General features: G+C 43.3%; 1 long non-coding RNA gene across 1 annotated transcript in view; it reads right to left on the reverse strand.

Moving 5' to 3' along the window:
• LOC138247239 (uncharacterized) overlaps positions 1-13,673 on the reverse strand; it is a 120,169-nt gene extending 106,496 nt beyond the window's left edge. The window contains exon 1 of the long non-coding RNA XR_011194380.1: positions 13,595-13,673. This is a non-coding gene — a long non-coding RNA (uncharacterized lncRNA). The remainder of the gene's footprint in view (positions 1-13,594) is intronic.
• Positions 13,674-14,370: the final 697 nt, after the last annotated feature.

Raw genomic sequence — 14,370 nt, forward strand, 5'->3', positions numbered from 1 at the left:
AGGCACATGGGCGAACCAGAAGGATCATTGAAAGGACCTTTGGCCTCATGAAGGCCAGGTTCCGGTGCCTCCATCTGACAGGTGGTTCCCTGTGCTACTCACCCAAGAAGGTCTGCAAGATAGTAGTGGAATGCTGTATGTTGCACAACCTGGCCCTCAGACGCCATGTCCCTTTTCCTGCAGAAGGAGGAGACTGGATATGCCCCTGTGACAGTAGTAGACCCTGGGGACACTGAGGGTGCGGAGGCAGAGGATGAGGATGAGGAGAACAGAACATCAGTTATACAACAGTACTTCCAATGGCACACAGGTAGGACAGGGTAACTTTACATTTCCATGACTTTGGTTGTAATCTGTGTGGCAATGGCATGCTGATATTCCCCACTTCTATGCCCACTTACTATTCCCTCTGGCAAATCATTTTGCAGATGTTTGTGATGTGACAAATACTTCTGGAGTGATCACTACAGCCAGCTACAGGTCATTAATCTATGCTCATCGTATGTACAATTAATTAGCAATGTTTGTACCTGTTTCAATGAATACATATTTGCTATACATGGCACACTCCAAATAGATGTATTTCAAAGGATGTTTATTGAAGTGCTAACATATAGGGGGAAGTGCAATGGGATGAGGTGATAATGGAGGAAAGTCCAGGGTATTGTTTCAGTCTATTTGTAGCACAGGTGCATTGTCCAAGGGGATATAGGGGACATAGGAAGGGGAGCAATGGCAGTTCAAGGTGGAAACGGTGACTGGATGGGACACTAGGGTGACAATCAGGAGAGTCTCATTTCCTGGTGGGTGTCTTCGCAAGTGAATCTGGCATCTGTCTGGATCAAAGAGAACGTTTGTGGGGTGGTTCACCTTCTGCAGGGAGAGGGGTGGTGGTGGCCTGTGAGTCCTGTGGCGGGGCCTCCTGGCCACTAGCGCCAGTGGTAGTGGAAGGCTGGCTAGTGGCGGGCCTGCTGGTGTGAGACTGCCTCCTTCATAATGTTGTCCATGCCTGCCAGAACCCCAGGTATGGAGATCAGAGTGTTGTTGATGACCTGCAAGTCCTCCTTGATCCCCTGGTACTGTACATTGTCCAGGATCTGGCCCATCCTGTCCTGGGAATGTTGATAGGATCTCGGACAGTGCCTCCTGGAGAGTTGGCTCCCTGGGCCTCTCCTCCCACTGGCACACAGCAGTCCTCTGAGTTTCCCTGTTGGCCTGTGCCTCTGTCCCCTGAACAGTGTGCCCACTGCCTGTTCTGCTTTCCTTCTTATCTCGTATCAGAGCTTACAGAACATATCAAGAATGCACTTCTGAGTTCAAAGAAGACCTTTATTGTTGTTAATTCTTCCCCACCCACAAGTTCGTGAGAGACGAATTGATAGATTTCAAGCACAAAAAGTATCTCAGCAATGAAAACAAAATATATCACAGTACTTCTCAGCTGCAATGTACACAGCAGGTTATATATATAATGCAAAGCAAAACAAATACTTCACCGTGTGAGAAACTGTTTACAGCTTCATCTTTCTGGGGTCTGCAAGTTGATGACTCCGGTCAACTGCAAGAAAGAGATTATCTACCCACACTGGAGACTGGCAACTGGCACCAAGTTCCAGTCCGAAGTCAGGCAGATTTCAATCTAATTCTCTGCAGCTCGAGTCATCCCTACAAAAGCGTGCCCCCTCCTCTCAGACCTGGGAAAACTATGCAAGCCTTTGGAGACTGGCCAGATCTCCTAGACTCCTCCTCTTCCCAAGCCTGAGCAGAAAGGAAAGCACCAAATGTGCCCTCTCTTATCAGGTCTAGTCTACTGTGCGAAGAAAACAGCTTGGTTCATCTTGTGCAAAAACACAGCTTGGAAAAATACAGCTTGGATTCTCAACTGCAATGTCTAACTCCACGTTAAAGGCTATAGGCAGCTAACCTAAATATCAAATGTAATGTCTAATGTCATGTCAAAGCCAATAGGCAACTGAACTGAATACAAAATGCAATGTCTAATATCATGTCAAAGCCAATAGGCAGCTGAGCTGAATACAAAATATAGGGCCTGATTCTAACTTTGGAGGACGGTGTTAAACCGTCCCAAAAGTGGCGGATATACCACCTACCGTATTACGAGTTCCATAGGATATAATGGACTCGTAATACGGTAGGTGGTATATCCGCCACTTTTGGGACGGTTTAACACCGTCCTCCAAAGTTAGAATCAGGCCCATAGTGTCTAATATCATGTCAAAGCCAATAGGCAGCTAAACTGAATACAGCATGTCAAAGCCAATAGGCAGAATACAGAATGTAATGGCTAATGTAATGTCAAATCCAATAGGCGGCTAAACTGAATACAGAAAGTAATGGCTAATGCCATGTCAAAGGCAATAGGCGGCTAGGCAAAACACACACTGTGCTACTGGTGAACATTGAGCAACTAATATGCGCAGTGGTGAAACACAAAGTCATTGGTCAAACCCAATGAATAGCATCACATTCCACCCTATGACCAATGAATTTTTGTTTCACATATCTCTTGTTTCAAACAAAAAAACTAAAAACATCAGCACAAAAAAAGAAACATTATCAGCAAATCAGATTTGAATGATAAAAGCAATCCCTGTAAAGCAATGAAAGTGGATTAACATATTGGTCTCATAACCTTTCACATCAGATACATCTACACAGAAAAGACTGAAACTTTTATACTCTAAATGAGATGATAGTGTCTCTAAAATAGCAATTTGATGTAGCATGAGTACTACTCATGTAAAGGTGCACGGTCCACCTGAAAGGTTTGCAGGAATGTAAGCGAAAGTCAGAGTTCCACACGAAAAAAGCACAGACAGTTAACTGTTAAGGTTGCTTAGTTCCAGTGGAAGAATGCAATTAAACAAGTTGAACTTGAACTGAAGGCGCCATGTGCGCAAAATGGATCCATGGTGCTGGCACTTTACTCAGCCAGGTCCAGGTTGTGGGTTCGGTTCCTTCCCTGACCCCACACACACACACCCGAAGGGGGACCACACAGCACACTCAGGGACATTGGCGAAACGTGGTAGGATCTGCAAAAGAAACAAGTATGACTTTTCTTGCAAATAACATTTGTCATTTGAAATGTACCCTTCCTCTTCATTTTCCCTGTTTTATAATCAGCAGGATGTTTTTGGGGCCCTTTGTTATATTTTCTGCAGGTTCTGGAGGGTCACTTAGGGCTTCAACCCACACCTCAGCACTGAGGTTTTTATCTGCTGCACCACAGCTTCCCTTTTCTTGCACTGTCAGAAGGGCTGGGGCAGACTCCTTCTTTACCAAACCTCCATTCACTGCACTTTTGACAAGCTGGGCCATTTTGTCTCCAATTTGTATGAATGAATCAGATTCTTTTCTAGTCATCAACATAATTTTGATTTCTCCTTGGTAATCTGCAGCAATCACTCCCTCTAAAACCTAATCAATTTGCCAAATCTGTCCTGGTAACTTTCCTCTCTCTGTGACTGCTTGTGGGACAGATTGCTTTTGTGCGTGCTGCACAGTTTTTATCAAATCTAGGGGAAAGTGCATCTCTTTCATCTCTGCCCACCTGTAAGTGTCTTTTTCTCCCAGCTGTTCACATTTCTGGTGCACCCACTTAGCCATCCCCACTAAGTCAGAATTCTGGGTGAACACTTCTCTCTCTGAATTTTTCTCTTTAACATCTGCAAGGGAATTGAACCAGTTAGGTGCAAGCCATGTGGAAAACCAATTGGCTAAACCATTGGCAGTAAACCAAGAATCAGTGTAAAAATGACACATCTAATGTAGCTCTTGCTTTAAAATCTGACACACATTGTACAACGTTGTTCCTTCTCCTGTGCCAGAAAACAACATTTCAGTCAGTGAATCATTAGTCAAACAAACATGCTTTTCATCCTCAATAGACACAAATTCAAATGGTGCACTCAATTTCACTAGTGACTCTTTTACCTGTGGTACTCTAGCCCTGTCTTGCATGTACCAGATCCAGTGTATGATCCTAGATAGGGGCACTATTTTCTTCCCCTGTTCCTGATTTACATGTACATCAGTGTTTCCCTCTTGCACTGCGCAGAAACCTAAAGTCTGAATTATTTCATTTACCAAATCACAAGCGCACAGCTGCATATAATTTTTCCCAGTGACCAAATACCAAAGTGTTAGGATTTCACTCAAATGAGGGCTATTCAGTTTCCAAAAATCAAACAAGCTAATGAAACTCGGTGTCTCTTGCTTAGTGCAAACAGTAAGAAACTCTAAAATCTTTCGTTTTACTTGTGCATTTTGCGATGGTACCTCGTAAATCACATTCTGAGCTCCGTCCCTGTTATCAGTTAAGGAATGCACTTTGACTGCCAAAAAACCTGGCTCACACGGAGGCTCAGAGTAGCTCAAAGCTGTCTTAAACACCTCATTACTGGAATGGGAAAAGACAGATTCTTCTAAAACAACAGTTTTAAAACTTTCAGCATTATCTTGCATTAATGTATTCTGGCTAATCTGCTCACGTAAATTCTTATTTTCATGTTCCAACTGCCTACATTTCTCCTGCATTTCTCTGTAAGCAGATAAAAGTATCCAAACCCTTCCTTCAAAAACAAAAGCAACATCATCGCTTCCAAAAGGCACATTTTCTAAATATGCTTCATCACAGAAAGAAAATGTATTTCTCACAGCACAATCAGGCAGTTTAACTGCACATGCATTTTCAAACATGGTCTGCCGTGCTTCTGTAATTCTCCAAACAACAAAAAACAATTACACTTTTAAATTGTGCACTTAGAAATCTATAATTCGACCCTTACCCCACTTCTGGTACCAAAATGTTCTGCTTTCCTTCTTATCTCGTATCAGAGCTTACAGAACATATCAAGAATGCACTTCTGAGTTCAAAGAATACCTTTATTGTTGTTAATTCTTCCCCACCCACAAGTTCATGAGAGACGAATTAATAGATTTCAAGCACAAAAAGTATCGCAGCAATGAAAACAAAATATATCACAGTACTTCTCAGTTGCAATGTACACAGCAGGTTATATATATAATGCAAAGCAAAACAAATACTTCACCGTGTGAGAAACTGTTTACAGCTTCATCTTTCTGGGGTCTGCAAGTTGATGACTCCGGTCAACTGCGAGAAAGAGATTATCTACCCACACGGAAGACTGGCAACTGGCACCAAGTTCCAGTCCGAAGTCAGGCAGATTTCAATCTAATTCTCTGCAGCGTGAGTCATCCCTACAAAAGCGTGCCCCCTCCTCTCAGACCTGGGAAAACTACGCAAGCCTTTGGAGACTGGCCAGATCTCCTAGACTCCTCCTCTTCCCAAGCCTGAGCAGAAAGGAAAACACCAAATGTACCCTCTCTTATCAGGTCTAGTCTACTGTGCGAAGAAAACAGCTTGGTTCATCTTGTGCAAAAACACAGCTTGGAAAAAAACAGCTTGGATTCTCAACTGCAATGTCTAACTCCACATTAAAGGCAATAGGCAGCTAACCTAAATATCAAATGTAATGTCTAATGTCATATCAAAGCCAATAGGCAACTGAACTGAATACAAAATGCAATGTCTAATATCATGTCAAAGCCAATAGGCAGCTGAGCTGAATACAAAATGTAGTGTCTAATATCATGTCAAAGCCAATAGGCAGCTAAACTGAATACAGCATGTCAAAGCCAATAGGCAGAATACAGAATGTAATGGCTAATGCAATGTCAAAGCCAATAGGCGGCTAAACTGAATACAGAAAGTAATGGCTAATGCCATGTCAAAGGCAATAGGCGGCTAGGCAAAACATACACTGTGCTACTGGTGAACATTGAGCAACTAATATGCGCAGTGGTGAAACACAAAGTCATTGGTCAAACCCAATGAATAGCATCACACTGCCACTGACCCCAGGTCCCTGATTGTCTTGTGTGCGAGGTGTGGCCTGGGGTCTCTGTAGAGGTGAACACACTGCTGATTGACATGTCCTGGGGACAGAAGTGTGGGTATGCTGGGTGGGTGCTGTGGTGGTGTTTCCAGATGGGGGAGGCTCAGTGGTGGTGTGTGACTGAGCTTGGATAACCAGCTGTCCAGTGGTCCCTGATGGGCCAGGTAGATCATCCACATGCTGAAGACCAGAGTTACTGTCATCACTGTGGGCCTCTTCCATTGGGGAACTGGATAGTGCTGGCACCTCCTCTCCGCTGACATTGGCTGGGGTATCTGTGGGGATGTAAATGATGTGTTATGGTTAATGTGTCTGCCATATTGCATATCCGTGGCTTCCTCTCTATGTTTGGATTTGCCCTGCCAGCTTTCACTTGTGTGTGTTAGTGTATGGTGGGATTGTTAAACTCTCTGGTGTGCATGCTTTAGTGATGAGTGTCCATGCAGGGCTGTGAGGGGTGTACATGCATTGGTACAGCATGCAGGGCTTGGCATTGGGATAAGTGAGATGTGATGGTGGAGTGTGTGGGATGTAGTGGAGTGATGCGAGTGGGGGTGAGGGTATGGCATGGCATGCCGGTAGGGGGGTGAGAATAGTAGATAGTTGACTTACCAGAGTCCAGTCCTCCTCCAACTCCAGCCAGGCCCTTAGGATGCTGTATTTCCAAGACTTTCTCCTCCCAGGCTGTGAGTTGTGGGGGAGGAGGTGGGAGTCCACCACCTGTCCTCTGTACAACGAGCTGGTGTCTTGCTGCTATGGAACGTACCTTCTCCCGTAGGTTGTTCTACCTCTTTCTGATGTCATCCCTAGTTCTGGGGGTGCTGTCCCATGGTGTTAATCCTATCCACAATTCTCTACCATAGGTACATCTTCCTGGCTAATGATATCTGCTCCATCTGTGCTCCAAATAGCTGTAGCTCTATCCTGACAATTTCCTCCACCATGACCCTTAGCTCTTCCTCTGTGAAACAGGGGTGTCTTTGTGGTGCCATGGGTGTTATGTGAGGTGTGTTGGTGAGGGTGTGTTGGGTACTGTGTTGGGGTGTGTGATGTGGAGTTCGTGAGTGGTGTATAGGTGTGAGTAGTGTGTGGCTCTAGTTGTGTTAATGGTCTTGGTGTCTCTCTGGTGGCAATGCTTTGTAGTTGTTAAAGGTTGTGGGTAATGTGGGTGGGTGTTTGATAGTGGTGTGGGTGAGTGGGTGTTATGTGTGTATGGGTGTCAGGTGTTTGTTGTTTGAATTGTCCAATGTGGTGTTGTTTTGTATGTGGGTGTCCATTGTGACCACAGCGATATGTACCGCCAATGGTTTACCCCCGTTGAATGTCCGCTGTGGTGATTCGTGGGTCATATTGTGATGGGCATTGTTCTGTTGGCGTAATGGTGAGGGTTTTGGGACCGCCACTTTATCACTAACCTTTGGTTGACAGATTTGTGTATGTGAGTGAATTCTGTTGAATTGGTGTGTGTGGGTGTCATAATATGGTGAACGGATACCCACCAGCGCTGTGGTAAGTTGGCGGCCATCAGCGTAGCGGTAATTGGGATTTACCACTAATGTCATAATGAGTGCCTAAGTCTTCTTTCTCTGCTATGGTGATGTTTGTTCAGCAACAGATTGGTCACCTACGACACATGTACAATCATCTGGCACTAACTCTGCTGATGGTTCGAGCAAGCAAAATGTGACGTCCTACACATCACACACACATAACAAACACTGATTTGTAAAATGTTGCAGCCAAGTGGAATAACTTGACTTAACTTATCTGGACATGCCATGCTTGGCTATGTCCATATCTTAGTTTGACACTGGTGCAGATGAAGTGTAACACATTGTCTAGACAGCAGTAAAGAGTGGAAACATAACAGTCTCATGTATTTTGAAAGAGAATACGTGTGTGTACCAATGCCACATTTATGGCTTCATTTTGCATCAGCCAATGCTTATACATGCTACATAGGTTCACTCTCTCCTGCAACCAGAGATCAATGTGAAAGACAATAGGCGAAGTCAGACATTAATGCTGACTGACAGTTAAGATGTTTTGCTTCCCTTACATGTATCTGTAGCTAAGTTGGATGTTAAAATGCCAAAATGTCAACACTTATGTGACTGGGTCAGCAGGTGAGCCATCACAGGCAAAACATTCTTCTTATGGTAGATTCTGCTAATGTTGTGCTTGTGTGAACATAATCCTAACCATTGATTTAACTCATTAATGAGGATATATAGAATGTCCAAAGGTGTAGGTGTAAGGGTGCTGGAACTTTATCAATAGGATTTCTGATTCATCGTGTGCATACCTTAATCTGAGTTATAACTGTTGAATTCTGGAATGTATTCTGGAACGTATTCTGTATTCAGAATGTCATCCATATGTCAAAAGGAGTGAGAGGGAAACTATTTCAACAATGCCATGGAGGCTGTAAGGATGTAGACCTACAACTACTCTATGGAACCATGGTGACGGATGCACAATGTGAGTGTAGATGTCGATATAGAAGGGTAAGGACATATGGCTTGGCAGGAATCCTACCTCAGTCATAAATTAAATTCATTGGAGCACATTGGGCACAAGTCACTATTCTGCACATGGAAATGTAAGGAATTGGTAAAACCATTTCCTGATTAATTCTATGTACCATCCATGGGCAGGCATTCAGAAAATGCAAGATTGTTTGAGACTTCTGTAGCAATGTGCACAAACACACATGCCGGGATGCACTGTGTCATAGTATACATCCCATTATTCTGTTCTCTTACTGGTAGTGTGACTTATACTGGTCAGCACCAACACAGTCACCCCGACTCATAGTGCAATTTTCCCTGCATCATACAAAACTAATTACTTGTACAGATGAAAATACAAGCATCCATTCCGACACTCCTGACATGCATTGCCTAATTCATGTTGTGTGAGGGAAACCAGCCTTGGCTACATATGCATACACACATTTGTATATGTGGAAGAGAACATGATATTGCTACAGCTGCATACCAGACACTTTTTGTTAGATTTCCATGGATTTTACCCGAGTCCATACAGGTAAAGTGTACAACAGTTAGGTCTTCAAGGATGTAGCTAGCCGAAATCCATCTATATATTGACTACCTGGCACTAAATCAGTTAAGACTGCAATGCTTGTTGCCTTCTGTATTTCCAGATGAGTAATGCAATGCAGAGGCACATGATTTCACTTATGTTACCTCACATTTCACATATGTGACTGAGCAAATGACAAAGCCTGGTGTATGAGGCTACACCACCACCAATGTATCTGTATCTTAACCATGTGGCCTGTTCCATGGGGAACATCATCATGCTTGTGACTCAGTGTTAGGAATTATGTGGTTATGAGTGAATTTGTGAATCCATTTCCATATCATTTGACTACACTGCCAGCACTTGAGTCATTTGGCCTTGTTTGATTAGGAGATCCCTTTTGTACAAAAGGTGTATTGTTCACATATCTTTCCCAATCTTTTGTCCTGGCTTGAGCTGGCCACATGTAATAATAGTTTGCGTGTGTTACCCTATTCTTTAGAACATCGTGTGCATTTACAATTGTAGCTGATATGTTATTCCTTGACTTTCCTTGTCCACCTGACAGATGAAGAGGCTAAAAACCTCAACATCCATTCAAGGCTGTACAGCTGCATACGTAAGGTCACCAATGACTGCAGGAAGATGGGGATCAGGAATGACAAAGGAAGGGCTACAGGAACATGGAATACAGGCAGGAATGGAAGGCAAGGGCCATCAAAGGCCACAGGTACACAGAACCATGTCCAACGTTGGCAAGATCTGCCTCAGGTCATTCCACGCTTATCAACTGCACGACCAGTATCAACTACACAGGACACACAGCACACCCCTGCCACTGGTTCAGTATTTGAGGCTGCGGCCCTGAGAGATCTTCAGGAGCTCAAAGATCATGTTTCAGGCATTGAGGGTGAGCTAGCAAGGCTCTGTGCCAAAATGCACAAACTACAAGAGGCCATGGAGAGAGTCAGTGACCAAAGATGACTCTCCTTTGTACATTTGCCTTTCCCACATTTTGTTTGTTGGTTATAGTTATTTATGCATAGTGTAGCTTTGGATTTACCATAGTAGTAGTGTAGGTTAGTATAAGTCCGTTATCATGTTTGATTAGGTAGTAGTTTTTAAGTGTGTTATATGTACATATTTTAATTGTGTGGGGTTGATATGTAGTGTGTGTTAATGTAGTAAAAAAATAAACAATTTATATTTGTTTGGATTTACATGTATAGTTGTGTGTTTTTAGGATGCTGTTTTTTATATATTGTGCTGCTATATGTGTATTAAGGTGGGTGAGGTGTGGATGTCATTTGTGAATCGTCTGTAAAGTAGCTTTGGATAAGTTAAGATAGAGTAGGCTAGAGTTAAGGTTACGATGGATTGTCTAGGTAGGTGTAGGAAGTGTATAATAAGTTAGGATAGTTGATGTAGTTATAAGGTTAATTAGTTTAGCTAGATTGGTGTAGGTAGGTTAGTCAGTTTTAATACATTGAATATTTTCATACTTTCACCACTTCTTCCTCATTTTATATTCTTGCATGGAATAAGTTGAGTTGGGTACATGATTTGGGTATTGACCTTCATGCTTTGTAGGTAAATGTTGCTTAGTCAGTGGCCTATGGGGAATTGATAGTCTACCAGTCATTTGAGTAAAGTGTGGAGCTTTCTCAAAACATAGCCTATGAAAGTATGCCTTGGTTTGAAATCTTACTCACAGCACAGACTGCATACTACTGTTGTACTCAGTGTGAAGGTGACAGTGCAAGTATTGTTAGTACATTCTTTGACAACATATTACAGATTGCAGGCACCTCTGGGACACATTGGTGCCTGGTAGTACCCCAAAAAACCCTTGTACCACTGAGCATGTGTATTATGGCTGTTAGATTGTATCCACACCTACCTGGAATATCTCCATCAACATTGACAATTTGTGAAGTGCGGCACTCAATAGATGTCAAATTTTTACCTCCTTGCTACGTTTTAATCACATGAGCCTCCCACATCCTCTTTCAATGGGTAAATGTTGCTATGTACCTGTGGTCTTGACCCTATGCAGTGATATGTGTGTACATTGTACAATAGATGTCATGTGTGGTTACACTTCCACTCTGAGCATTTTATGCCTCTCAGGTTCCGAGGAACACATCTAAATTTAACCAACCAGTGTAGCTTTGATTTCCATTCATAACTGAAACCAATAATCCCTTTCATTTCATGCATAATGACAACAAAGATATGTGACTGGTTTGTTTATCCTTGTGTGGAATGGATATGAATCAAATTCAGACGGTGCCTGACCATGACTATGTGCCTAATATCAGTGCAACCATGTTTATATTGAAGTTTCCCAAATTGAGAGGGTGTTTGATTAAGGGAAAAGATGGCGCTCAAAGCAACGAGGTAAGTTTAGAGCGTATCATAAATTATCACACGATGCACTCTTAGAGGACCACACCCCTAGTCCCCAACTGTATGGCTAGCCAAACAGACAACAATTAATATGCAAGTAAGAGGCACTCATTAAATACACATATGTATAACAATGAGTACAAAAGGTGTCCGCTAAAGTCACTGCAATTGTCCTATGAAAGAAAGCACCATACTATGGGGGTAATTTTGACCTCGGCGGTCTTTTGACAAGACCGCCGAGGGACCGCTGGGCTGAAGATCGCCAGTGGTGGCGGTTTTCCGCTCTGCGTATTATGACTGCTGGCGGCCCTCCGTCCTTTTTCGGATGGAGAGCCGCCAGCAGCCATACTGACGGGCGGCGGGGAAGTGGAGGTTGCTCCACCTCCACCGCCACGTCAACAGAACACCGCCCACCGAATCAGGTTCTGTGATTCGGCATGACGGTGTTCTGTTGATGGTGTGGTGGCGGCGGAGCAGCCCCCATGGATCCCGTCCCCTCCCGGAAGATCAACGGACAAGGTAAGTTGATCGTCCGTTAGGGGAGGGGGGTGGGGGTGTTCTGTGATGTGTGGGTGCATGGGGGTGTTCGTGTGAGAATGTGCGTGAGTGCGTGTATGCATGCGGGGGTGTAGTGTGAATGGAAATGTGTGCGTGTCTGTATGTATGTATGTCTGTATTGATGTGTGCGTGCATGTCTGAATGAGGGTGTGCGTGTATGACTGTGTGTGTCTGTTGGCATGTTTGTTCGTGTGTGTGCAGGAATGTGTGTTGGTGGTGCCTGCATGCGTGTCAGGTGTGTGTCTGTGTTGTGATGTTGGGGGTAGGGGTGGGGAGGGGGGTCCTGCCACCTTTGGGGGGTGACAGGGGAGTGGGGGGTGTCAGGGACAGACTTGGGGGAGGGGGTGGGGGGTGGCGGAGACCCCTATCAGTGCCAAGGAAGGAATTCACTCGCACTGATAGTGCTCACCGCCATGGATTTCATGGCGGTTCCAAACCCCACGAAATCCATGGTGGTAAGCTGGGTCATGAGACCACCGGAGATCTTGTGATGGCCGCTGGGCTGGAGACCCAAGTCTCCAGGCCAGCGGTCGTCTCCGCCATGGCGGTCTGATCGGAGAAGTGGCGGATGACCATGGCGGTAACCGCCATGGTCATAATTCCAATTCTTTTACCGCCAGCCTGTTGGTGGTAAAACCGCCACTTCTCCGTCAACCGCCAGGGTCGTAATGACCCTCTATGTGTCTTAGGAAGGTGTGAAATACAAAAAAAAAATTTAAGAGGCAAGCAGCGAGATTCCGAAAATCTTGAGATTTAATATCAATGTCGAAATTCAATCCAGTCAGTTATTCAGTAATACTGCTGTGAGTCATAATCTTGGTATTTCTTTGTTCCAATCAGACCCCACAGCCAACACGTGTTTCGTCCAGGGGATACCCCATCGACTTCATGAGTGCTGAAATTTTACCAAACATACACCACTTTAGCAAATTTAGACAATCATCAAGTACCAAAAATATTTTTTTCTTTTTATAGACCCTTCACCATACCAAACGTGGGATGGATAGATGTGGACTTATAGTGAAACAAGTACTATAAAGTAAGAAGCACAATATAGTGTCTATTGCCATGACAATATCCCTAAATTGTGAACATGAGTTTAGAAGTTCCCAAAAAAACTTACTAGCATAAGTCCAAACGTGTCTCAAACCGTTACAATGTAAAAAATATATGTATATATAAGTAGAAGGAAACACTGAAAAGTAACGCTTAACCTCAAATGATTAAAGTCCCTTGGTATCAGGCAAGCATCGAGGAGCAGATATATACAATAGCCTGCCAGTGTTCATGCATACAAACAATACAGTGAAGTCAGGGATAGCCAATAAAGGTGTTACCTGTAAGGCAAATCCGCCGTAAGTCACAAGTCCTGAGATAGTACAGTTACAAGTCACCTATTTTTAAGCAATTCTGATGCTCCTCTCTGTACACCGCCTCCGTTATGTGGCCTTTCAAATCTGCTAAGTGATAGGTATAATTCAATCTCAGAACTACTTACAATAATATAACACGTTAAGTTATTAACATAAACGTTACCGCACTACGGCCAAAAACATAGTGCGATTATCAGAATAGCCAATGACATGGAAACTCAAAAGAACCCACCTAAAGAAAGATTTCAGTAAGAGCTGCTGCCATACCTGCCCGGGGTTCCAACATTCCGTTGCTTTCGTGAGCACGCAACCGATCTCGCGTCCGGAAATTCCTTTTCACATCGGCTCATGAAAATAGACAGAGGACTGAAAAACATCCTCTATTTTAACCGCTATGCCTGTGTATGGCATTACACAGAAGAAAGTGAAATAGAAGGGGGAATTCTGTTAAGAGCCCATGGCCATTTTGTATAAGCCTGTCAATATCCACTCCCCAATGACTAACTAAGAGAAAAGACTGTGTAGCTCCAATTCAACGCGGAGAAGATGGGAACCTTATAGATATTTGTGGATTTCCAAATATTACAAGTACATAACAACCACCAAACATGCTGGCCAAATATAGACAAATGGTAGATAGGTACTTACCATTGAAATAAGTGGTGAATAATAGTGATTACAACAAATGCTATAGACATGCGTCTAGCACTACTCCGAAAATTAACAATAAACAAAAATATGTAGGGAAGATAATTTATGTGAGAAAGCAAACTGAAAATTCTAATCCCTCCTGCAATGATAGTTTTAGTATTTGATGGTGTAAACTATTAGTATATCAGTATAAATAATGAATCAAATAGTTACCAACCAAAATGTAACCCACCCAATATTGGACATCGAGCATTTGTGAAACATAAACAAAGAGGCATCTTTTTTGACTAACATAGGAATAATCTTCAGGTGTCTATACATAATAACGTAATCACTGTGACCTAAAATTAAATAATGTGTTCACATATGTAATCCAATCATTAAATAAAGAA

This window comes from Pleurodeles waltl, chromosome 7 (assembly GCF_031143425.1).
Source record: "Pleurodeles waltl isolate 20211129_DDA chromosome 7, aPleWal1.hap1.20221129, whole genome shotgun sequence".
Lineage (NCBI taxonomy): Eukaryota > Metazoa > Chordata > Amphibia > Caudata > Salamandridae > Pleurodeles > Pleurodeles waltl.